The sequence below is a fragment of the Orcinus orca genome, chromosome 8 (genome assembly GCF_937001465.1).
Source record: "Orcinus orca chromosome 8, mOrcOrc1.1, whole genome shotgun sequence".
Classification (NCBI taxonomy): Eukaryota; Metazoa; Chordata; class Mammalia; order Artiodactyla; family Delphinidae; genus Orcinus; species Orcinus orca.
The window spans coordinates 26,768,860-26,795,519 of NC_064566.1; the positions used below are offsets into that span (position 1 = coordinate 26,768,860).

General features: G+C 36.4%; 1 protein-coding gene across 2 annotated transcripts in view; it reads right to left on the minus strand.

Moving 5' to 3' along the window:
* The window catches only part of DNAJC24 (DnaJ heat shock protein family (Hsp40) member C24), a 61,888-nt gene that overhangs the window by 26,790 nt on the left and 8,438 nt on the right, over nucleotides 1–26,660 (minus strand). The gene's annotated exons all lie outside the window — the stretch shown is intronic.

Sequence of the window (26,660 nt, forward strand, 5' to 3'; positions counted from 1 at the left end):
ATTCTTCTCCATTATAGGTTATTACAAGATATGGAACATAGTTTCCTGTGCTATATAGTAGGTTCTTGTTGTTTACCTATTTTATATATAGTAGTGTGTATTTGTTAATCCCGAACTCCTAATTTATCACCCCTACCCTGTCCCCTTTGGTAACCACAAGTTTGTTTTCTATGTCTGTGAGTCTATTTCTGTTTGCAAATAAGTTCATTTGTATCATTCTTTTAGATTCCACATATAAGTTATATCATATTATACTTGTCTTTCTCTGTCTGACTTACTTCACTTAGTATGATAATCTCTAGGTCCATCCATGTTGCTTCAAATGGCATTATTTCATCTTTTTCATGGCTGAGTAATATTCCATGTTACATATACATATATATATATATATATATATATATATATATATATATATATATACACACGCACACACACACAACATCTTCTTTATCCATTCCTCTGTCAATGGACATTTAGGTTGTTTTCCATGTCTTGGCTACTGTGAATAGTGCTGCTATGAACATAGGGGTGCATGTATCTTTTCCAATTACAGTTTTCATCTTTTCTGGATATATGCCCAGGAGTGAAATAGCCGGTTCATATGGTTCACTTTATTTTTAGTTTTTTAAGGAAGCTCCCTACTGTTCTCCATAGTGGCTGTACCAACTTACTTTCCCATCAACAGTGTAGGAAGGTTCCTTTTTCTCCACACCCTCTCCAGCATTTATTATTTGTAGACTTTTTGATGATGGCCATTCTGACCAGTGTGAGGTGATACTTCATTGTGGGTTTTTTTTTTTAAATGAATTTATTTTATTTTATTTATTTGTTTTTGGTTGCTTTGGGTCTTCGTTGCTGCACGCGGGCTTTTGTCTGGCTGCAGCAAGCAGGGGCTACTCTTTGTTGCGGTGCATGGGCTTCTCATAGCGGTGGCTTCTCTTGTTGCGGAGCATGGGCTCTAGGCACGCAGCCTTCAGTAGTTGTGGCACACGGGCTTAGTTGCTCCGTGGCATGTGAGATCTTTCCAGACCAGGGCTTTGAACCTGTGTCCCCTGCCTTGGCAGGTGGATTCTTAACCACTGCACTACCAGGGAAGCCCTTCACTGTGGTCCTGATTCACATTTCTGTAATAATTAGTGATGTTGATAGAGCACCTTTTCATGTGCCTGTTGGCCATCTGGACGTCTTCTTTGGAGAAATGTCTACTTAGGTCTCCTGCCCATGTTTTGATTGGGTTGTTTGATTTTTTGATATTGAGCTGTATGAGGTGTTTATATATTTTGGAAATTAATCCCTTGTCAGTTGCATCATTTGCAAATATTTTCTCCCATTCCATAGGTTGTCTTTTCATTTTGTTTATGGTTTTCTTTGCTGTGCAAAAGCATTTAAGTTTAATTAAGTCCCATTTGTTTATTTTGCTTTTGTTTCCATTACTCTAGAAGACAGATCCAAAAAAATATTGCTGCAATTTATGTCAGAGTGTTCTGCCTATGTTTTCCTCTAGGAGTTTTATAGTACCCAATTTTACATTAGGTGTTTAATCCATTTTGAGTTTAGTTCTGTATATGGTGTTAAAGAATGTTCTTATTTCATTCTTTTACATGTAGCTGTCCAGTTTTCCCAGCACCACTTATTGAAGAAACTGTCTTTTCTCCATTGTATATTCTTGCCTCCTTGGTCATAAATTAATTGACTGTAAATGAGTGGGTAAATGCAGAAAAAGCTTTTGATAAAATTCAGCATCCATTTTATGATGAACAAAAAACTCTTTGGAAAGTGGGCGTAGAGGTAACATACCTCAACATAATAAAGGCCACATATGACAAACCCACAGCTAACATCATACTGAAAGGTGAAAAGCTGAAAGCATTCCCTCTAAGATCAGGAACAAGACAAGGATGCCCACTCTTGCCACTTTTATTCAACGTAGTTTTGGAAGTCCTAGCCATGGCAATCAGAGAAGAAAAACAAATAAAAGAAATCCAAACTGGAAAGGAAGAAGTACAACTGTCACTGTTTGCAGATGACATTATACTATACATAGAAAATCCAAAAGATGCCACCAGAAAACTACTAGAGCTCATCAGTGAATTTGGTAAAGTTGCAGGACACAAAATTAATACACAGAAATCTGTTTCATTTCTATATACTAACAATGAACTATCAGAAAGAGAAATTTAAACAATCAAATTTACCATCACATCAAAAAGAATAAAATATCTAGGAGGGGCTTCCCTGGTGGCGCAGTGGTTGAGAGTCCGCCTACTGATGCGGGGACATGGGTTCGTGCCCCAGTCCAGGAGGGTTCCGCATGCTGCGGAGCAGCTGGGCCCGTGAGCCATGGCCGCTGAGCCTGCGCGTCCGGAGCCTGTGCTCCGCAATGGGAGAGGCCACAACAGTGAAAGGCCCGCGCAAAAAAAAAAAAAGGCCAGCAAAAAAAAAAAAAATCTAGGAATAAACCTACCTAAGGATGCAAAAGACCTGTACACTGAAAACTGTAAAACACTGATGAAAGAAACTGAAGAGACACAAACAGATGAAAAGATATTCTTGGATTGGAAGAATCAATATTGTTAAAATGACCATACTACCCAAGGCAATCTGCAATCTACAGATTCAATGCAATCCCTAACGAATTACCAATGGCATTTTTCACAGAACTGACTTTCTAAAAAAAAAAAACTCTATTGAGCTATAATTCATATACCAAAAGATTCACCCATTAAAAGTCTACAATTCAGTGGTTTTAGAATATTCACAGAATTGTTTGTGCAACTATATCACTAATTTCAGAACATTTTCACCACCCACTAAAGAAATCCTGCATCCATTAGCAGTCATTTGCTATTTCTCTTTCCTCCTATCCCCCAACCAATCTACTTTCTGTGTCTGTGGATTTGCTTATTCTGGACAGGTATGATAGACACACTCATGCATAGCATATATACATACACATATATTAATTAATTTTAAAACACATTTGTGATTTTTAAGTATCTATAAAAATGAACCTTCCTCAGTTACTTTGGGAATGTTGGTGAATAGCTAAGAATGTGAAAGAGTATATAAACAAAAAGTATATGCTCTTCTTGAGCTCAAAATTTAGTTCCGTAACATAACAGACCTTACTAAGGCATTCATTGTGAAAAGTCCTCTGAATTTATTTATTGATATAATAGGATCCTACATATAACATAGTCCCATAGTCCCCAGAGAAAGCCTTACTGTAAAGCTTCAGTGTGATTATGTAGCAGCCAAATTGACAGAACAGTATGAGGAAGTGTACATCTACCAGACTTGCTAATGATTGCCTCTAATCTTCAAAAGAGTTATTTTAACACCATTAATATTTTTTAAGAGACCTTTTGGTCTGATCATAGCTGCTTTAAAATCTCTGCTAAATGTCACTATAACAATGATTTCCTTTGAAACCACGTTAAGAGACTCATTCTGAGATTATTGGCAGTTCCAAGAAAATGGGGTAAAAAAGGAGGAAAAAGAAGAAGAGGAAGGAGGAGGGGAGTAGGAGGATAGGGAAAGGCAGAGGAAGGGGAAGAGAGGGGGTGGTGGAGAAAGAAGTGCCGGAGAAGGGGGAGGGAGACAGAAGAGGAGCAGAAGGAATAAGAGGAAAAGCAAGCATAAGCGAGGGAAGAGACTGAAAAACATTGAAGGGAAGCAAAGCCATGAAATATTTACAGGAGGTACTGATGTTTTTCAGATAAAAGAATTGAGAGGTAGACTGCAGGAACTGGATTCACAGAAATGAAGAAATGTAAGAAGTAGGATGATACGTGGCTGGGTAATTTAATTCATGGCAAAACCTTTCATTACCAAGATCAACCTCTGTAATATACTTTGAAATGTGAGATTTACTAACTCTAACATACAATCTTGAATCAAATCGTTTGCTAGTCACATGCCTTTTCTTTTGTTGGCTATATGCAAGTGTAATACAACCTCTTCCTCTTTGTACATAAGATTTTTAATCTTAAGCAATAGGTTACATTATATCCAATTTAAGTGTAAACCAGATTGCCCCCACCCCCCAAAAATCGTATCAAACAAGTTTTTGATGACGTACTCAACATGAGCTACACAGAGAATTCAAGCTTAACACTCTGCCTCCAATATCGCCCGATGATAATTAGAAGCAGTATGCTGGCTAACTTCATCTACCCTCTGGGGTCAGGGAAGACACGGTTTTTGTATAATTAAGGACTTAAAGAACCAATGCCAAACTTATTCTTGCTAAATAAGAGTGGTCACATACACCTACAGATCCTACAGAGCCGCTCTCCTGCAGCAACTCTGAGCCCCACTCTGTAGCCATCAAGGCCATCAGGTACTAATTAGGTAGTGTGTTCTGTCAACGCTTTCATGCTCTTCTTTTATTAATTGATCATTCTGCCACATTAACGATACTAGTACACGTGCATTGAATTCCCTCAAGTACTTTACCCGAGATAGAAAAGAAAGCAAAGAAGATATGAGAATGTCACAGATTTACATTACCTACCTCATATTTGAATCAACACTAAGACTGTTTCCTCTAAAAGTTATCTATTTCTTTTACTTGCAGAAATGCTCCCCTAAACTTAAAATGTACAAATTTTCCTTTAATAAAATGTAACTTCCATTGATTTAACCCTTATAAACTACAATGGGAATAAAATTCCCATTTTCATAAAGAAGTGTTCAAAAATTAATGGTGGGATTAAATGCATAAAGGCTGGAGAGGTAGTGGCAATTCTTCTTAATTCTAACCACCTAATGGCGAGGGAAATTTGCCTAAAATGAAACTCCATAAACAAGAGAAGTGACCTTAGTCTGATAAAAACTGATGAGTAAAAAGAAAGCATTTAATAACTGTAGTTAAATTCAATGAATATAATATAGTATTTCTGAGATAAAGGTCTAAGTAAGCTTCTTGGGACACTGAGAAAACACACAACCTCTGAGATACTTTTTGGTTTTCCTTATTGCAAACCACTGTTATTATGAAGCAGCCATTAAAGAGTTGGTGAGGAAGTGCCGTTAAGATGGTGCAGTAGTGATTCTCTAATGAATCTGCGTACAGTTTAGGTACCAAGAGAGATACACACTGACTGACATGGCTGAGTTTTGTTTCATTTTCTGTATGACACTTACTAGCTTAAAACAAGATTATGTTACAAAAAGTTAGGTATAAAATTACTACAATTGTGTCCTTTACGCTTTGACAATATATTAAAATTATGAAGGATTGAAAAAAACAATTACAAAGGTAAAGTCAAGTACAACTCACTACTGCCACCTAATGCTTAGTAAAATATTGCCTAAAGAAGCAGTCAACACCTCATGTACCACTTTATGCAACCGTAAACTGCTGAAACATGATTTTAAAAACATCTTCATGGTTTTCTAATTCAGATAGGGAAAATATAATCCATGTTCAAGACTGGCAGCCCAAAAGTGTGTTTATCCATTCAAAAAAGGCTCATTAACCACTTTACTACAAATCAGATACCGTGCTAGCCAATGAGGATCCATGATGGACAAAAACCAGGATCCCTGCCCTTGATGGACTCAGAGTCTAGCGGGGGAGTGCAGATAGGTAAACAATTAATTATAATGGGAAGGATGAGGTGCTAAGAAAAGATGACAGCATGAAAAAGTTGTTAACTTAGAATAAATTTCGGGAGGTTTCTTAATAAAGACACTTGACTGGGTTTTGAAGGATGAATAGGAGTCGGCCTGTGGAGGAACTGTGGTAGGGTGGAGGGGGAAAGGCATTACGTGCAGAGAGAAACAGCAAATACAAGACAGGAAAGTACTAAGATGGATATTAGAGTTACGAATAGCAGAACTGTAAGCTACGGTGGAAATGAGTAAAAGAACCAGTGAGTAGGGAAAGTTATAAGATGAAGTTGAAAAGCCAGATTGAGCTTAGACCATAAAGGAACTTTTTAGTATGCTAAAAAAAACATGGACTTTTCCCTACTTAAAACTTTACTTACTTGTTTCAAAGGCAAAAAAATCTAACCTGATGGTGGGATGGAAGGGGTATGGAGAATAGGTAGGCGGAACTGCAAAAAGGAAACTACTGCAGTCCTCCTGCAACACTTCTGAGGAACTCTGTGAACAATGCTGAGGAGGAAGACAGGAGACAGACAAGGGGAAAGGTGGAAGCCTGGGGACATAGACTTGGAAGGCACCTGTGAAGCAGATAAAGCTACAGGAATACGCAGAGAGCAGTCCTTCTCAACTTTTTGAGTTCTGAACTCCTCCATGAATCTGATAAAAAGCTGGAGGAAAGGAAATACACACACAATTTTGTGTACAATTGAGGGATTAAAACCTCTAAAAGAACCTAAGCCTTAGATTAAGACAAGAGTTGGTGATAGAGGAAGAAAGATAAAACTCTGAAGGACAGTAACATTTACATCAGATAAAGGAAAAGATGCTAGAAAAGAAAACAGAGCAGTGAGCAACAAGGTAACCGGGAAACAGGATCCAGAGAAGCCCAGGGAAGAAAGTTCTAAGGCAGATAAAAGACCTGTGACAGTAGTAAACCCACAGAATATGGTAAGTAGGGGGACATGGGCCATTTTAGTAGGCACCATTGAGAAGAAGGGCAGTAGTGAGAGAGGGGTGAGAAGCAAGTAGATGGTAGTCAAGGAATGTTTGGCAAGGTAGAAGAGCGGAGTGCCAGAGCAGCCAAGGCCAAAGGGGAATGTTTTTAGAAGACGTTTTACTGGATGAGTGGGAAAAGCTAGTGAAAAGGGAGAATTCAAGACAGAGGAAAAAAGGGAACTGGAGCAGGCCTAACCATAAAATATGAAAAACTGAACTCTCATTCTGGGTTTGTTATTGCTAGTCATGTGACCCTAGAAAAGTTATTCAGTTGTACAAGATTTCTTCACCTGAAAAATGGAGAGAAAGCTTGATAAACTACAAGCTACTTATGAAAGTAAGAACCTTTGTCCATCATATTACCATGAACTATATCTGCAGCATCTAGCACAGTGCCTGTAAGACCCGCAATAAATCTTTAATGAATAAATTATCTGTCCATACACCTCACAGTGTTTTGCTAAACTCAAATGACATAATGTGAGTGAACATATTCTGAATACAATTTAAATTTTTTTAAATAAGGGTGGCATGAGAGGAAGGTCATTGTAAGACCTCCAACGTAAATTAATAAATGCAAGAGATGTTCATTATTCAAGGATTCTATATTTGCAAATTCACCTACTTGCTAAAATTTACTTGTAACCCCCAAAACAACACTTATAATGCTCTCACAGTCATTCACAGAGATGCACAGAGTGGTAAAAATTTTGAATCATCTAACATGCACGTTCCCAGCTGAGGTCAAACAAGGATTTCATGTTTCAGCTCTCATACTGCATGTAAATAAGTGACCTTTTTACAGATTATTTAGTGCCACATTTTTCATACTTTGTTTTTCGTTGTCCTCTTTTACTGTTTAAAATGATCCTCAAGCATAGAGCATTAAGTGCTGTCTAGTGTTCCTATGTACCAGAGACCTATGATGTGCCTTACGGGGGGAAATACATATTTTAGATAAGCTGCTTCTTTCAGGCATGAGTTACAGTGCTGTTGGCCCTGAGTTCAACATTAATGAATCAACAACGTATATTAAAGTGTCTTTAAGCAGAAGCATACATAAAACAAGGTTATGTACTGATCACTTGCTGAAAATATTGTGACCAGAGGCTCACAGGAACCTAACCCTGTATTTCCCCTATGAGCAGTGTTTCAGTGTTTGCTAATTCTGTGTTTGTGGCAACTTTAAAGAACATAACCACAGCAAATAAGAAGAACTGACTGTATAATAATATATATATTACAATTAATTTACACCCATCACTTTTGAGAGCTCTCTCTCCTCTCCTTCTCTCCTGCCACACCCCAGGAAATCCTTAGCTAAGAATATCGGCCATGAGGATTCTATGCCCTTCTTCCAACCACAGCCATGCCTTACCCCCCTCCTTCTAGGGGCTTAGGACACAGGAATTCACTGCCCAAACAGCCTCAAGTCATAGGAGCGTAGAGCACAGTAAGGACCCTGGGCGGGTGTGGGAAGAGAAGGAGGCAGGACAGTGGTGGCTTCCTCTGCCCTGCTGCATTAAGGCATGGAACTCCAAGCACTCTACATGCAATCCTGGCTTTCCAGGTCAATATGAAGGGATATTTGTCATGAAAATATATTTTTCAAGATAAAAGAACTTATTTAATATTATGTTAGCTTGACTTATAGCTTTTAAATATTTAAGCATCTGTCACATAGACCCCCCATTTCTAATCTTTTTCTAAGCCTAAGTAAATATTAATATTTACTTGTTAATAAATAAGTAAATATTAAATGGGCCTTATTAATATTATGTTACGGCTATCACCTTTTCATAACCTTATCAAAAGAGGAAGGGGAAAAAAACAGTTCAAGAAATGTCCTCAGATTTTTAGTGACCTTAGTGGTAGTTTACTTAGCTTGAAAAAGGAACAACTCTTTCAACAATAATTAAATTTATAAGATTTACTTAGCTTCCAGGGAGATCACAGTCAATCATATGGCAGACCATGAGTGATTTAACCTTTACATTTCTGGTATCTTCACACATTTTAACACAAGACAACAAAGCAACAGGTATATCTTAATATATAATTTATTTCAGATGTTTTAGTGGCTTAGTATGTGTGTAAGTAGTATGTGTGTAAGATGGCATTCGCAGTTCAGTCAGGGATATCTAGATAGTCATAGAATTTGAGGGAGTTCTAGATGCAGAAAGTCCATTATAAGAGTAAATCCTAAAATTTGCTTAATACACCTGAGAAGATCATGGCTAAAACAAAACATGATTAAATACTTACCTTTTCTGGCCTTTCTTATTACGCAACAAGTGTTCCAGTTGAGTACTTCACCACCTGAAGCTCATTTTAACACTGACTTTCTAAAAGCCCAATACTAAGATTGTAGAATAATGTGCCACATTATTTTTAAATAATTTTTTAAATTACAAGATAGTATGCAAGGGCCACTGTGATTATGAAGCAGTCGTGTCCAAACTAAAAGATGCATTAAAATGGGTAACTAAGGCTTTTTAAAAAACCTTTCTTAGTCTTACAATTTTAATGACTATTAATTCCTCCTTCCTAAGAAAAGTATCCTTTAACTTAATAAACTGAGAACTATACACTTATATTCCCTATTTTGTTTTTCAGATACTGTCCTTTAAGTAGCAATACATTTATTCTTCTTGGTCTCAATATTCTCCTCTCAACATATTTAAAGTTCTCAAAAATATGTCTTCAGACTATTGAAAACCTAAAGCACTAAAGGTTCTACAGTCTTGGCTAAACTATTAAAAATGAACTGTAACAGCTGGACAGCCTCCGAGGACAGCTATAGACAAAACATCGGCTCAAAGATGGCCACAGGTCAAATCACTTCACATGCTGTGGCTCTATTTTGTCATCAGTTCACATGGATCAAGGACCATCTAACATCATCACTGAACCCATAAGGAATAACAGAAAAGGGAGAACAGTACTGCAACCAACATAGAGAGGACAAAATAACAGGAGACAACTCCCTTCTTAATCCTTCTATTCTATTTCAGCAAAATCCAGTGCAGTCAACCAATGCATGTAGAGAGAGTCTATTATACAAAGTACACAGAGTTGGTGCTACCAAGGACAGAAAAATTACAGACAGGACTCCTGCCTTCAAAAACTACATTTAGCTGAGAGGCAGCCATAGGCATAAGTAATTACGGTAAAGACAGAATGTGGTCAGTGGGACAACAGAGTTACAATGTATCAATGGAACACATAAGGTGAGACTTTCAGGAAGGAGTTATTTTGAGCTGTACCTTAATGGAAAGTGGACTTCCTCCAATTGAATGGGAAGGAATGGAAGAATGGGAAGACTGCTTTTTGTTTCCATTGGTGGTGGACTTGCTTATTCAAACCAATCTTTCCATTGAAAACAACTGGATAAAAAATCTGGATAAATATGTATGTGTGTGTGTGTGTGTGTGTGTATATATATATAACTCTTAAAAGCATCAAAGAGTTAACAAGATAGTAAAGAATTCCAGGCCAAAACTGAAGGGAAAACAGATAATCAAGGACAAAGGATAGGGCTGCTTCTGCTCCAAGGGTATTTCACCTATTCTGGAAAGTATCCTGGAAATAAACTTTCATTCTGATAACCTTATTTGGCTTAAGGTGGTTACACACATCAGGGAGGGAATGCCTGGAGGAAGAATAAACAGGTTATTGGACTAGAAAACATGAAAGCTGAAAATGAGTCTAACACCCAGCTGTGCAGAGGAGACCCATCCTGTTACATTAGAATGAGGGACTGAGGCCAGTGTGGGCAGGGTATGTTCCCACACTTACTGGCCCTTGACCTTCTTTCCCTACAATATAGCAACCCGGTGTGTGTGTGTGTGTGTGTGGTCATTTCTCTTTCACAAACTACAAGCAAAACTTGTGCAACCCTGCTCTCCCGTTTCTGCAGTCTGGTAATAGTACTAATTTCCCAATACAGCACTAATTTCTCTAACTGAACACTTACAGAAGAGTTTTCTTAGGTGTCAAGGTTCAAAGGCAATGTGAAAATGCCATTTAATCAAAACTACTCTTGAAAATCTTTAAATTTTCCATTAAGTGTAATATTTGAATTTTCATGAGTACAACTCTACACAGCAATCTGTATATATAAGTGCATAACATATACAGTAATGAACACATGATAAAAAGCACACAACCAAAATATAATTTTACCATTTTAATTTTTTTCTTTTTTTTTTTTTTTTGCTGAACACTGATAACTAAATTTGCATTTTCTTTTTTTTTTTGCTGAACACTGATAACTAAATTTGATATCATCATGCAATATTTTTATATGGCCCTTCATGGTTCTCTAACAGCATCCTGTACACAATTTCTGGTGATGGTGATAAATTATAATAAGGAACTACATGCAAGACACTGGCTAAACGCTTTACATTATTTCACTTAATCTTTATGAAAAAAGAAAAGAAGAATAAGAAAAATCTTTATCTCAATTTTTACAGATAAGGGAACTGAGGCTCAGAGAGGTTAAGTCACTCCTCTTGGGTCACACAAATCATAAATGGCACAAGTGAGACTCAAAGGCAGGGCAAAGTGATACAAAGCCAGGACTCTGAATGACTATGCTATACATAAACTTCCTTATGAAACCACATTTTAGAATTTATATACAAGCATTATCTCATTTTATTGAGCTTCATTTTGCTGTGCTTCACAGATATTATGCTTTCTACAAATTAAAGGTTTGTGGTGACCCTGTGTTGAACAAGTCTCAGCACCATTTTTCAAGCAGCATTTGCTCACTTTGTGTCTCTGTATCACATTTTGGTAATTCTTTCAACATTTCAAACTTTTTCATTATTATTGTACTCGTTATAATGATCTGTGATCAGTGATCTTTTTTTTTTTTTTTTTTTGCGGTACGCGGGCCCCTCACCGCTGCGGCCCCTCCCGCCGCGGAGCACAGGCTCCGGACACGCAGGCCCAGCGGCCACGGCCCACGGGCAGCCGCTCCGCGGCACGCGGGATCCTCCCGGACCAGGGCACGAACCCGTGTCCCCTGCACCGGCAGGCGGACTCCCAACCACTGCGCCACCAGAGAAGCCTGATCAGTGATCTTTGATGCTATTGTTGTAATTGTTTTGGGACACCACAAACCACACTCACATAAAATGGTGAACTTAACAATGTGTGTTCTGACTGCTCCACTGACCTGCTGGTCCCTAACTCTCTCTTTCTGCTCGGGCTTCTCTATTCCCTGAGACACAACAATATTGAAATTGGGCCAATTAATAACCAAACAATGACCTCTAAGTGTTCAAGTAAAAAGAGGAGTCACCTGTCTCTCACTTTAAATCATGAGCTGGAAATGATTGCTTAGTAAGGAAGGCATGTCAAAAGCCAAGATAAGCTGAAAGCTAGGCATCTTGCAACAAACAGCCAAGTTGTGAATAAATGCAAATGAAAAGTTCTTGAAGGAAACTAAAAGTGCTACTCCAGTGAACACGTGAATGATAAGAAAGCAAAACAACCATCATTGCTGACATGGAGAAAGTTTGAGTAGTCTGGATAGAAGATCCAACCAGACACAACATTCCCTTAAGCCAAAGCCTAACCCAGACTAAGGCCCTAACTCTCTTTAATTCTATGAAGGCTGAGAGAGGTGAGGAAGCTGTAGAAGAAAAGTTTGAAGCTAGCAGAGGTTGGTTCATCAGATTTAAAGAAAGAAGCCATCTCCATAACATAAAAGTACAAGTTGATGTAGCAAGTGCTGATGTAGAAAAGCTGCAACAAGTTATCCAGAAGATCTAGCTCAGATAATTAATGAAGGTAGCTGCACTAAACAACAGATTTTTAATATAGACAAACAGCCTTATATTGGCAGAAGATGCTATCTAGGACACTCATAGCTAAAGAGGATAAGTCAATGCCTGGCTTCAAAACTACAGAGGACAAGCTGATTCCTTTGTTAGGGGCTAATAAAAGAATTAGCTGAATTTTAAGCTGAAGCCAGTGCTCATTTACCATTTTGGAAATCCTAGGGCTCTTAAGAATTATGTTAAATCTACTCTTCCTGTGTTCTATAAATGGAACAATAAAGCCTGGATGATAGCACATCTGTTGACAACATGGTTTACTGAATATTTTAAGCCCACTGTTGAAACCTTGTGCTAAGAAACAAAAGATCCCTTTCAAAATATTACTGTCCATTGACAATCAACTGGTCACCCAAGAGCTCTTGATGGAGATGCACAATAATATTAATGTTGTCTTCATGCCTGCTAACACAACATCCATTCTGCAGCCCATGGATCAGGGAATAATTTCGACTTTCAGGTCTTATTATTTAAGAAATACATTTCATAAGGCTATAACTACCATAGATAGTGATTCCTCTAATGGATCTGGGCAAAGTAAATTGAAAACCTTCTGGAAAGGATTCATCATTCTAGATGCCATTAAGAATATTTGTGATTCACGGGAAGGGGTCAAAATACTAACATGAACAGGAGTTTGTTAGAAGTTGATTCCAACCCTCACGGATGACTTTGAGGTGTGCAAGACTTCAGTGGAGGGAGTAACTGCAGATGCGGTAGAAAGAGCAAGAGAATTAGAATCAGAAGTGGAGCCTGAAGATGTGACTGAATTGCTACAATCTTATAACAAAACAAATGAGGAGTTGCTTCTTATGAATGAGCAAAGAGTGGTTTTTTGAGATAGCATTCATTCCTGGTGAAGATGCTGTGAAGATTGTTGCAACAAAGGATTTAGAATATTACATAAACTAAGTTGATAAAGCAGTGGCAGGATTTGAGAGGACTGATTACAATTTTGAAAGATGTTCTATTGTATATAAAATGTTACCAAACAGCATTGTGTGCTACAAAAAATTGTTTGTGAAAGAAAGAGTCAGTCGATGCAGCAAATGTCACTGTTGTCTTATTTTCAGAAATTGCTGCAACCTTCAGCAACACCACCCTGATCAGTCAGCAGCCATCAACACTGAGGCAAGACCCTCCACCAGCTGAAGGTTCAGATGATGGTTAGCATTTTTAGCAATAAAGTACTTTTAAATTAGGGTATGTACATTGTTTTTTTAGACATAATGCTATCATATACTTAATGGACAACAGTAGCGTAAACATAACGTTTATATGTACTGGGAAACCAAAAAATTCATGTGACTCAATTTATTGAGATATTTGCTCTACTGCAGTGGTCTGGAACCAAACTCACAACATCTCCAAAGTACGCCTGTACTGTATACGTTACAGCATTTATTATGATACTAGTATTTAAACATCTGTGTCTCCCTCCTAACAACTCTGTTATATCCACAGCATCTAGAATAGTGTCTAGAAATACAGTAGATACCAACCCTAACAAATGCTGAGTGAACAGATGAATGCATAACTGTAGACAAACTCAGACTGTTTCAACTCTCATAAATAGATCCGAATGTATGCATTTAACTAATTTGAAAAGTATAATTCTCAAATGAAATATTCTGGATTACCTCCAGGGATTGCAAGATTTGTATTTTGTATTTTAAAATATTTTGAGACACTAAAACGTAATGGGTAGTTTAAGCTGCTTCAGAGAAAAAACATGTTTTCCAGGCTATGTTATCCCACACACTGCACCAAGGATAATCCTCAATTACAGTCAATATTTCAAAAAGCTTAACAGAAGGGTTTTATATTCCATTACTGAGTTTAAGAATCTATTTGCTCTTTAATTAGTAGATAACATGGGCACAACAGCATTAACTCTATTTGTGACACAGAAAATAATTCAAGCATACATATGTGTAATATAAATTATTAGTTATTAAGAATAAATGAATTTGAAAATAAAGGAAAAATTAGTTAAAACACAAATAACCTTAACAAGTAAAAGGGGATTAATGAGCTGAAATCCATGATGTACTTCAAGGCAAATTTTAAAGGTGTTTCCTATGTCAGATGGCATGATTTTATGAATATCTTGCAAGATGATAGTTACTATTTGAAAATCATATAAACCCCCTGCAACTCACTTATAACATGCCCTAAATGTGCTAACTAGACTTCTTATAAAACATTTTTATGGATGGCATATTATGTAAGTAATATGCTATAATCGGTTTACTCTTCAGGAGGAGGTAAAGAGAGAAATTCACCTCTCTTTAAAAATCGTAACTAACCAATTTGATTCATTAAAGATCAAATAAAACATAAAGAAATTTTAAGAGCTTAAAATAATGACGAAAGAAATCTACAGACAGTGAAAGCAGATCCATGGCGGCTGAGGGAAAAAGAAGCATAAAGGAACTTCCTGGGATGATGAAAATGTTCTATACTTGATATGGTGGTGGTTATACAGGTATATTAAATCAAAACTCATTGAAATGTACTAAAAATAGATGTGTTTTATTGCTTATATACTATACTTCAATAAAGTTGATTCTTTTCTAAATGCCTAAAAGAAGTATACCCTATGAAACCATAAAGTTCTAGCCATTTTATTTAGATTAAAAAAAAAAAGTAGAACAATTCTAGTGAATTTCAACACTTTAACAAAAGTGTCATATTCCTTTGGGAAGCATGTTTTTTTTGTACCTTGGTACAACTAAAAATGTTTACCAAGTCACAAGGAAATTCGAAATGTAAATGTATTTTAAAACAAAACATACACTTTTCCAATTTCAATTTTTGTTTAGTATTATTATTTCACACAAGTTTTTTTTTAGGCTATAATATTTTTATTCTTGTTTTCTTGCTTATATTAATTTTTTGTTTTGAAAAACCTTAAGCTTATAGAAATATTACAAGTACATTACAAAGAACTTTTTTTTTCCTCAACCATTTGAGAGTAAGTTGCCAACTTGATGCCTTGTCACCCCCAAATACTTCAGTGTCTACTTCCTACAAGCAAGGATATGTCTTCTAGCCACAATAAAACCATTAAAATCAGGAAATAACTGTTTATATCATACTATCATCTAATCTTCAATTCCCATTTAGATTGTGCCAGCTGTCCCAAAGATGTCCTTTAGTGAGCAGAGGGATCTAGTTTAGAATCACGCATTGCATTTAATTGTCTTGTCTCTTTAATTTCCTTCAGTTGAAATAGTTCATTCTTCCTTGACTTTCATGACCTTGTCACTTTTGCAGATTAAAGACTAATTATTTTGTAGAATGTCCCTCAGTTGGGTTTGTCTGATGTTTCTTCAGGATAAGATTCAGGTTTTGTATTTGTGGCAGGAATATCACAGAAGTGATGCTGTGTCTGTCTCATTTACTTTTTTTTTTTAACATCTTTATTGGAGTATAATTGATTTACAATGGTGTGTTAGTTTCTGCTTTATAACAAAGTAAATCAGTTATACATATACATATGTCCCCATATCTCTTCCCCCTTGCATCTCCCTCCCTCCCACCCTCCCTATCCCACCCCTCTAGGTGGTCACAAATCACCAAGCTGATCTCCCTGTGCTATGCGACTGCTTCCCACTAGCTAGCTATTTTACGTTTGGTAGTGTATATATATCCATGCAACTCTCTCACTTTGTCCCAGCTTACCATTCCCCTTCCCCATATCCTCAAGTCCATTCTCTAGTAGATCTGCATCTTTATTCTCATCTTGCCCCTACGTTCTTCATGACCATTTTCTTTCTTTTTTTTAGATTCCATATATATGTGTTAGCATACGGTATTTATTTTTCTCTTTCTGACTTACTTCACTCTGTATGACAGACTCTAGGTCCATCCACCTCACTACAAATAACTCAGTTTCGTTTCTTTTTATGGCTGAGTAATATTCCATTGTATGTATGTGCCACATCTTCTTTATCCATTCATCTGTTGATGGACACTTAGGTTGCTTCCATGTACTGGCTATTGTAAATAGAGCTGCAATGAACATTTTGGTATATGACTCTTTTTGAATTATGGTTTTCTCAGGGTATATGCCCAGTAGTGGGACTGCTGGGTCATATGGTAATTCTATTTTTAATTTTTTAAGGAACCTCCATACTGTTCTCCATAGTGGCCGTATCAATTTACATTCCCACCAACAGTGCAAGAGGGTTCCCTTTTCTCCACGCCCACTCCAGCATTTACTGTTTGTAGATTTTTTGATGATGGCCATTCTGACCGGTGTGAGATGATATCTCATTGTAGTTTTAATTTGCATTTCTCTAATGATTAATGATGTTGAGCATTCTTTCATGTGTTTGTTGGCAATCTGTATATCTTCTTTGGAGAAATGTCTATTTAGGTCTTCTGCCCATTTTTATTTTACACAAGTTTTGAAAATGATTTTTGGTTTACAACTTTATCATATTATTTAATTTTGAATATTTAGTATCTTTGTTCTACCTTTCTGTGCTCAATACTTTCATTTTCCCAGTCTAAATCTTCTGCAATAAAGGTTCCTTTATGTTCTGACATTCTATATTTCTTTTAGTTAGTCTCTGAAATTCTATGATTCTTTTAAGCCAGACTATGAGACAAATAAAACAATGCCCTAACTACCCCTTCATGGATTTCCTATCAGCTAGACAAGTCAGATCATAATTAGAAAGTTATTTTAAGATTTCTTTTTTTCACTTTCTGCAAAAGCAAACTGTGAACCACTTACACCCAGGTTAAACTTTAAAAGGATTATCAGTAATAGAATTTTAGGCAAACCTGTGAAGGGAATATTTTTATCTTAAACACATGGCAAACTAGAGACAAATCACCACAGCCTTCTCAATTACCACTATTTGTTGTCTAGAGTGTATGTGTTATGAGTCAACAAAACAATCTTGAATCGCCAAAACCAAGTTACTTCCAGTATGGTAAACAAGGAAAAAAGTTCTCAGATATGAGGAGTCAACTAGATGACAACAAAAGACATAATAAAAGGAAAAAACAGAAGAAACAAATTTTAGAGCTGGCTTTAGAAAGTAACAGAGTATAAGCAACTCATTTTTTTAACAGATGAAACGCTGGCCCATAGTTTGTGACTTAAGACATATCTTAGCTTGCCTGGCACAATTTTAGTGAAAATGGAGAGGGTAAGGGAAGATGAACTTTTTCCCTCCCAGCTTTACTGAGATATATTTGCCATGTAACACTGTATATAGTAGTGGTTATGTATTCCCTTAAACAGTGTAGCTAATTCACAAAATTGTTTTCAATTTTTAAAACATTCAGCCAAGGCTGTTAATCAAATCAGATTCCAAGGGTCGCAGGTGGTTATATTCAATTTGTCCTATAAGAAAGACTACTAATTCTCTCCAATTTCAGCTGCAATTCTGAGTTGCTTAGCACTCAGGGTTGCCAATGTTTCTAGTTTCTATATCCAACAGACTTTGTTTCAGTTGGCAGCCTTCCTGGCCCCCCAACAATATCTGTAACTGTTGGCCACACCATCTCTTTTCCTTGGTTTTAGTTAACACCCTCGCTCTTCTGGTGAGACTCCTATTATCTCTGGCCACTCCTTTTCATTCTTAGTGAAGAACCATTCCCTAAGGTTCTGTCCTAGGAAGCTATATAACACACTATATCTCCAGCCCCCTTGACCACAGGGTAATCTCATGGAGGCAAAGCTCAATGCATGGCTTTTAACCCCGACTTCCCGAGTTCTATCTGCACTGCCACCTGCCAACTGGAAATCTTCACATGGCTTTTCTTCCACAGACACATCCCACTCCACTTGCTTTTTAATGAACCAAACATCTTTTCCCAGAAAACGTCTTCCTCCTCTGTTCCTTATCTTAGTTAAGAACATCACCTACCTATTGGGTCCTAAGTTCAAAATCACAAATTCATTTTCCATCCCCCATTTCCTGACATATTCAATCCACCACAAACCTACCTCCATATTCTCTTTCATCTCCCTCTTCCTTTCTACTCTCAATACGAATGCAACCGTTCAAGTCCTCATTGCCTCTTGGTGTAATTGTTACAAAGACATTGTTCTCTCTGCCTCAAGTTTCTCTCCACTCCAACATATCTTATTTAGTTATCAATGTTACCTGCTAAAATATATATCTAATCTTGTTCAAAAATATCCTTAGGACTTGCAGAATAAAGTTTAAACTCTACAGCCTATATTCAAACCCTATACAATTTGACTTACAACCAACATTCCCAGCCTCACACTCTGCTATAGCTCTTGGGCCAGTACACTGGTTCTCATCAATTTCCTGAGCATTCTCTGCCCCTGACTCTACTATACCACAGACTTTTGAAGAGAAGTCATGCTTTAGACTACATGCCTTCTTAGAAACAACATGCAATAATGCTCATACTTACCCATACTTGTAAGAGTCATGAGCCAGAAAGTTCCAAAAAAAGTCTCCAAACGCATCAACAAAAATCCAGGAGAATCAATAAGTGAGGATAATATCAGCCCCCAAAGTTCATTAATCAGAAGGACGCATATCCATGAATTGGTAATGGCCTTTGGAAACCAATTATGACAAAGATGCATGGAGAAACAACAGCAAAAGGAGAGAAAAGAGACAAAAATTCAAAGGCAACAGAAGGAAACGATAAGAGAAATAATGACTAAAGATGAGAAGAAGCAAGAGAAGCAATGAGAAACAGTTCAAAGAAAAATAGTAATAGAAAACAGACACAGTGAAGATGGGAGAAAGGGGGATGGTTCAACAACAGGGCAACAGCATGGAGATACTCCACGTAGAGATACTCAACAAAGAAACATAACAGTCCTATAAACCTCAACAATTCACAGTAAAGGAATAACAAAACACCAAAAACATGATGAATTGAGTCACCAATCAACCTAATAAAGCCAATCGCCTCTTGAGATTTCCTTTTTTTTTTCTAATTTAGAAAACTACAGGCTTTCCAAAATTGCACAGTATTACAATGATGAGTAACAATATCTCCAGAGCTGAAAAGTAGCACTCTTACTTACTTACTCTCTGTGCTAAGTCTTTTATTTCATTCACTTGCTAAAATAACTTTTCTTCTGAAATATGACACAGTCCCCTGCCTTCCTAAAGAAAATATATACATATCACAATTATATCTATTCAGGACAAAACAGTGCAGTGCTCATACTATTGCCCTACTGTGTAAGAAGTATACTATTAGACCCATGATAGAAGCCTTGCTACCATCTACAAATGGAGGAAAGTTTAAAACTGTGCTAACCTCAAAGCATAAAAATGGATGCTTCCTGAGCCCAGACCTGTGTCTCAATCCTCTTAATATTTTTCATAGTTAAAAAAAAAAATCCTAAGCACTGTTCTGCCTGAATGTGACTCCTGGGTCTGTAGTATAGACTAGGGATTTCCAAACTTCAGTCATCCTTATACCATCTTTAAGATTTTTGCCATATTCTCATACTATTAATATTCTTATTTACTTTTTTTGGTAAACAGACTTTAACTCATTTTTATTACTCAGCTTCATTCTAAAACCAAGTATCTGCTGTGATATATATATATATATATATGTATAAATAAAATACTTTATAGTAAAAATATAACTACTTACATAAAAATTGTTCACCTGCATACTATTTAAAATTATTTTTGCATATATCATCAATAAAGTGTACCACACTTTAAGAAATAGTACCAAAATATACCATACTTTATGTATTTATGATTTACATAAGAGGAGGCCTCACTGAAAAGATTAAAACCTATATTTGCATCTATATTCTAACCAAAAAGGATTTTTTGAGCTAATATGATTAAATGATTGCTGTACATTTTCTAAAGAGTAGTTTCGGCATTTCAAATTAAGCCATGTCATTAGAAGGAAGAATGTACTGGTAACATTACTAAACAACAAAGGAAATGCTTTAGAGAACCCATCTGCTAATACAACACTCTGAAAGATTTCATGTTACTTTAATTTAGCAACTTAACCAAATTTACTGGAGCAGTAAGTTATAGGTTGCTGGGTTTAAGATGGAGGATAGGTTAACTGTTCTTGAATTTATTCACATAGCAAGACTCCCGACTTTATGCAGTGCCTGGCATCCTTTCACCTCAATTTCCTCACACACTATTGAGGAATTACCTCTCTAAAATTGTGTATGGTCTTCCACAGCTAAAGTTTGCGTGCCGGAACAGAGCCCTCTCCTGCAACTCTGAATTTTTACCAAGGCAGTCAGAAGCTCTTCATAGCAATGGTGGCAGTAGAGGTAATAGCAATGGTGCCCTGACCAGGCTGCTCCAGTTGTGAAACAGATGCTATGCATCCTGGTTCCTACTTTTTTAAGCCCTTTGCAGTCCCCTTGGTTTGTTTCTCTTAGACATGAGCCTTCAGCCTCCTATCAATTCTCTGAGCCCCACAAAACTCTTCTAATAGCCATCTTTGTGCTTGGCAGGAGTTGGTTTTTATTGCTTGCAAAAAAGAAGCTTAAATAATACAAAACAAAATGATGTTTCATGATTGAAAATGTAATCAACTCAGTTTTCAAAAGTGTCATCTAAGCTAGTACATGGTTCATCAAAAATTTTTTTCACCAAATTTTTTTGGATCAAAAGAATTTTTTTTAATGATTCATTTCACTGTTTTATACCTACAATGAAATAAAGTATCAGAAGTATAAGCTTACCTTAGGTTAGCTAATCTACTAACTGTAAAATCAAAATCTTTACCCTAAGGAAACAGTCAAAAATTAGAAATAAAAATTTTTAACAATTTTCTGCTCCTTTCAATGATTCAACTTGTGTCCTAAGACATTATTCAAAATAAAGATCTTACAGAAATATTTCATGAGAAGTGTAATCCATTATAAGAGATTTTCTACCTCATACCTTTAAAGATTCATTTTGTTTCCTTTTTCATTGAGGAATAATTTACATACAGTAAAATGTACCCATTTCAACTGTATGGTTTGATGAATTTTAATAACTGTATATAGTCATGTAAGATCCACCAAAATCAAGATACAGTTCTATCACCTCCAGGCTTCCTCATGCCCCTCTGTAGTCAAAAATCCCCTCCACCAACCTCAACCAGCTACCTAAAGATTTATTTTTAGTGTTATATATGTCTGTAGTAGCACTGAATTTAAAGAAAATCTGGGTCATGTGTATTAAAGTATCTTCTAGTGGAAACAGCCAAATCTTAGGGTTTTGGTGTAGAATAACATCCATACCATCATTTACAATAGCCAAGACATGGAAGCAATCTAAGTGTCCATCAATGGATGAACAGATAAAGTTGTGCCTGTGTCTCCAATAGAATATTCTTCAGCCATAAAAAGTAAGGGAATCCTATAATTTGCAATAGCACGGATGAACCCTGAAGACATTATGCTAAGTGAAGTAAGTCAGACAGAGACAAATACTGTATGATCTCACTTATATGTGAAATCTTAAAAAAAAAAAAAATGAACTCATAGAAAAAAAAATTGTGGTTACCAGAGGCAGAAGGTGAGAGAGGGGAACTGGAGGAAAGTTGTCAAAGAGTTACAAACCCCCAGTTATACGATTAAAGTAAGTACTAGGGATGTAATGTACAACATGATGACTATAGCTAACACATTGCTATATAAGATATAGGAAAGTCGTTAAGAGCGTAAATCCGAAGAGTTCTCATCACAAGGAGAAAATTTTTTTCCTTTTTTCTTTTCTTCTTATTGTACTTTTATGGGAAGATGCATGTTAGCTGAACCTATTGTGGTAGTCATTTTACAATATATTTAAATCAAACAATCATGCTGTATACCTGAAACTTACACAATGATGTATATCAATTATTTCTCAATAAAACTGGGGAAAAAAGGTCAAAAAACAGAGGCACAAATTCCCAAAAGGAGGAGGAATTCTTTCTGATACACCATCAACGAACAATGATTTAATAAAAATTGAAGTTGACAAGAAGGCCAACTTGGTACAATGTTGTTATGGTCTAGAAATAAAGTTTTAGAGAATGCTGACAGTCAAAAGAGGGTGAAAATGACAATGCAAGTCCTATCTGGGAGAAAGGTGCTTTCACTGATTGATTAATCAGTCCTGTAAATACACAGCCATGTATAGATATAAATTCTTCATCTTCACTTTAAGAGATAAAAAAACAAGCTGACATTTGACATTTTTCACTATCTTCCCAAACATCTATGTCTGTATTTTCACAGTACAAAAATCTATATTGACAATGATGACCCTTAAGCCATTAAAAAAGGTTAAAGTGTTATTTTCACTGTGTTGGAAAAAACCAGAAAAGTGTCAACCTCCCAATACTGAATTATTACATGCAACTATAAAATAACTGAGCATTTACTATGTGCCAAGCATTGTTTTAAATGCTTTATGTGTATAACTCATTTAAATCCTTCCAACTGCCCTATGAAATAGATATTTAGTTACTAAATGCCTAGAACAGGGCTGGCACATAGTAGGTATTCAATATTTGTTACGAATAAATAATGATTCACATCTATTTTGCAGATAAGGAAACAAGCTCCTAAATTATAGAGCTGGCTCAGAGTCACAGAACTACTATGTGGCAGTCAGAATTCAAACCCAGGAAGTTATCTCCAGAGCCCACATTTTTAACCCTTCACTATTCTGCACCTTTAACATAAATGCTACCTTTTCTCTAAAGATACAATCTATTATTGCCGTATATAGAAAGATTAGAAAAAACTGAAAGATTAAGAAAAAAGTAACTCTTACCTTTTTACTTTCCCAGTTTTCAAAGCATATATAGAGTGTATCATAATTTCTTGCCACTAACCAGCATGTTACTTAATTTCTGAGTCTCAGTTTCCAGGGATAATAATATCTCGCTTTACAGAGTTAAATAAATAAATGCACATAAAGTGATTAGAAGAGTGTCTGATACACAGTGTTGTGTAGTAGCTAAAATTATTACTTAATGTTCACTTAAAATGTCATTCCTACCATTCTTATCATGGAAGAGAATAGTTCATACGAAAGTAATTAATTTTAAAATACCTTGCACCCTGTACAACACCCAGATGCCAGGTAAATAGTTAACCACATTAACAAAAATCTTAATGTTCATTACAAGTTACACTCTTCTGATTTTTACTTACAACACTCCCAGATTTTTTCCGAAAATTTCTCTTAATGCCTAAGTACTTTTCCTATGATCAAGATCACACCACTTTGCAGTGTAGTCAAAAGACCTGTTTAAAGAATTGTTCTTAGCTCCCTTCTTTGCTGATGTGGTCTTTTCCCCTCATAGCACAGGAACCTTTTTACTTTCTTTTTCAAGATGTTAAAATGTATTACATAACAAACTTAATGTTAATCTATATATATATATAATCACTTGTAATCAAAAGAGAACCACTGAATGCCCACATAAGTGTTAAAGGCACTTATATCCTTCCAACATTAAGAATATGAGCATACTGCACACTTCCGCCTCAAATTACATGGATTTTCTTTAAGATTATGGAACATATTGTAAGAGCAGCATACAATTTTCCAACACAATAATTCTTTTGCAGTTGAAAGGTATCCTGTAATATTATCAGCATCAATGAGAAAAGACCCCCAATTTTCAATGTGACAAAGATTTTGGGGGGAAGCTTTATCCTCAGTTAACAGCAATTTTCACAGGCATAACTGCAAAAAATATGGGAATAATATAACTAATCATTCTTGACCCTAGACCATTTCAAAGCAATGAATTATCATTTAATGTACGTTAAAAAAAAACTAAAAAATAGTTTAAAAATTGATTCATAAAAAAAGAACAACAATGCGCTTTTATTAATAAAGTCCCTATTAATACAATGCTGCTGGGAAATGCTGATTTAATTACCTTTATTTTTATATAGTAATTTATTAGGCAACAGACTTAATGGTATGTGAAATAAATGTCTTTCGAGCTAATTCGGCACTTTACGTTTATATGTATCTTTAAAGCATTCTAAAAGATCTCAATTAGTTAATAAGAATTTTTTCAGAATCACGACCTTGAGTAAGTACTACGTTTACAAAAACTGAAATAAGGAAACAGCATTTACTAAATCAACATGTACTGTAAACTTAGCAGCCTGCGAGTTAGCAATATTTTATCCCAACAACTAATTATGTAGGAGGTGTTAAATTCAAAGTCTTCTCAACTTGGAAAAGTACATGTAATAAATGTGCCTTTTTACAAAAAAGACACAGAATAGTATTTGTCAAATGTAATTTTATTCTCCAACTGTTCTGTGACATTGTCGAAAAACAGACTAAGAAAATATATGGTAATTCAAATTGGAAAGAAAGCTTATGAACTTTAAATTATACTACTTCATTAACTGTACATGAATGAGGTGTTCCACTGAAATCCAGAAAACTGAAAATTATGCCTTTAAACAACTGTAAACCCTTCTGGATGGCAATTATGAGAAGTCTGATATAATGGGAGAGAGTCTAGGGGCAGAGGATATGTGCAAGCCTAGGTTTCACACCTTACTAATTGTGCATTTCAGACAAATCACTTAACTATAACTAAGCGCTGGTTTTCTCAACTGCAAATATGAAGATAATATTAACTAGCTTACAGGACTGCTGAGAGGATAAAACCAGAAAAGACATAAAAGCATTTGTAAACTGTAAACTAGTATAAAGTACTACATACATATGCTACTAATTATATACTTACTACCACATACTTCCTTGCCTTCTTAAACAGAATACACTGAACATAATTTAACCTATGGCCATTAATTCTGAATATAAATTATCGTACTAAGCTGTAAATAGGGACCAAAGGCACTGTGACCCAGGCTAAAGGAGGCCAAGATATTAGGCTGATTGTTTTAATGCCACTTTATAGGTCTGGTTGCCTTCTGCACAGTTAGTTGTTGGCTGAGACTTCCTGCTGCTATCAGCACACTCAGCTACTTATAGGGAACCTTCCCAGAATAATGCTAGTTGGAATTCTCTCTCCTATAATTTGCTGCTCCACTTCCTCCTTCAACAGATAACTCTGTTTTCTCCTTCACAGAGAAAAAAAGAAACCACCAAATGAGAGCTCATCATCTTCCCGCTACCAAACTGACAAATGAACCAGCTCTTGGATCCAACTTTCCTTCTCTCCTATAACAACAGAGACAGAGCCCAGAGCCCTCCCTTCTCTTACCTAAAGGGAATCCTTCCACCTATGCTTTCAGATGCCATTCCCTTCTGACATCTGTCAGTTATCCTCTCTCCCCTACAACTTAAATCCCAAGCTTTCTCTTGGCTACTTCCCATAAAATTTAAACATGCTCAAGTCTCTCCATCTTCTAAAAGGAAAAGCAGGAAAAAGCCTTTAATCACACTCCAGCTACCCTCATTCTCCTCACCTGCCAGCTATACCTCTCCTAGAGAAATAACACTAAATGCACTTTTACTAGGGGAGGGTACCCAAGAGGAAGGGAGGCATGGCAGAGAGAAGGGGAGGCAGGGGTTACAATTAAGACAATTTTGAAACAATAAGTAGAGTTAATCAGGTGAGGTAGGGGAAGGGGCACAGAGAGAGAGCAGTGGCAGGAACAAGGCCTCACTGGAGTAGGTTTAAGAGAGAGATAGGAAGAGAGAGATTGGAAAAAGCAGAGGCAACTTTTGGAAACAGTTTTTGCTGCAAAGAACAACAAAGTTAGGGCAAGAGGTGGCAGAAATGGGTTGAGAGAAAAGGTTTTTTTCACAAAGATGGGAGAAATAATGGCACATTTTAATGCAGATAGGAATAATTCAGGAGAAGAGCCAGATTCTACAAATTCAATTGTTTCTTTAAATAGGGAGCGAAGGACTCAAAGAAACCTAATGAACCCAAATCCAAATGAAACGACCCTCCCTAGAAGAGAAAAAAAATCATCACTGTGTTTACCTTTGGCAGGAGCAGGAAACCAATACTGACACAGATAAGAAGAAAATGAACTTTAATTTTAAAGGCCAAGTGTAGACTGGCACGACAATTTAGAATCCTTCGCCCTCCAAACACAATATAGATTCTGCACCCACCCACCAACTCTATCCTATAGACCTCTGCCAAGTGTTCACAAGTAAGAATAGACACAGGGCAGGTGAGTCAAAAGTCACCCACGAAGCACACGCACAAGTGGCTTTCCCAAGTCAGAAGGCAGGACTGGAGCAGTGA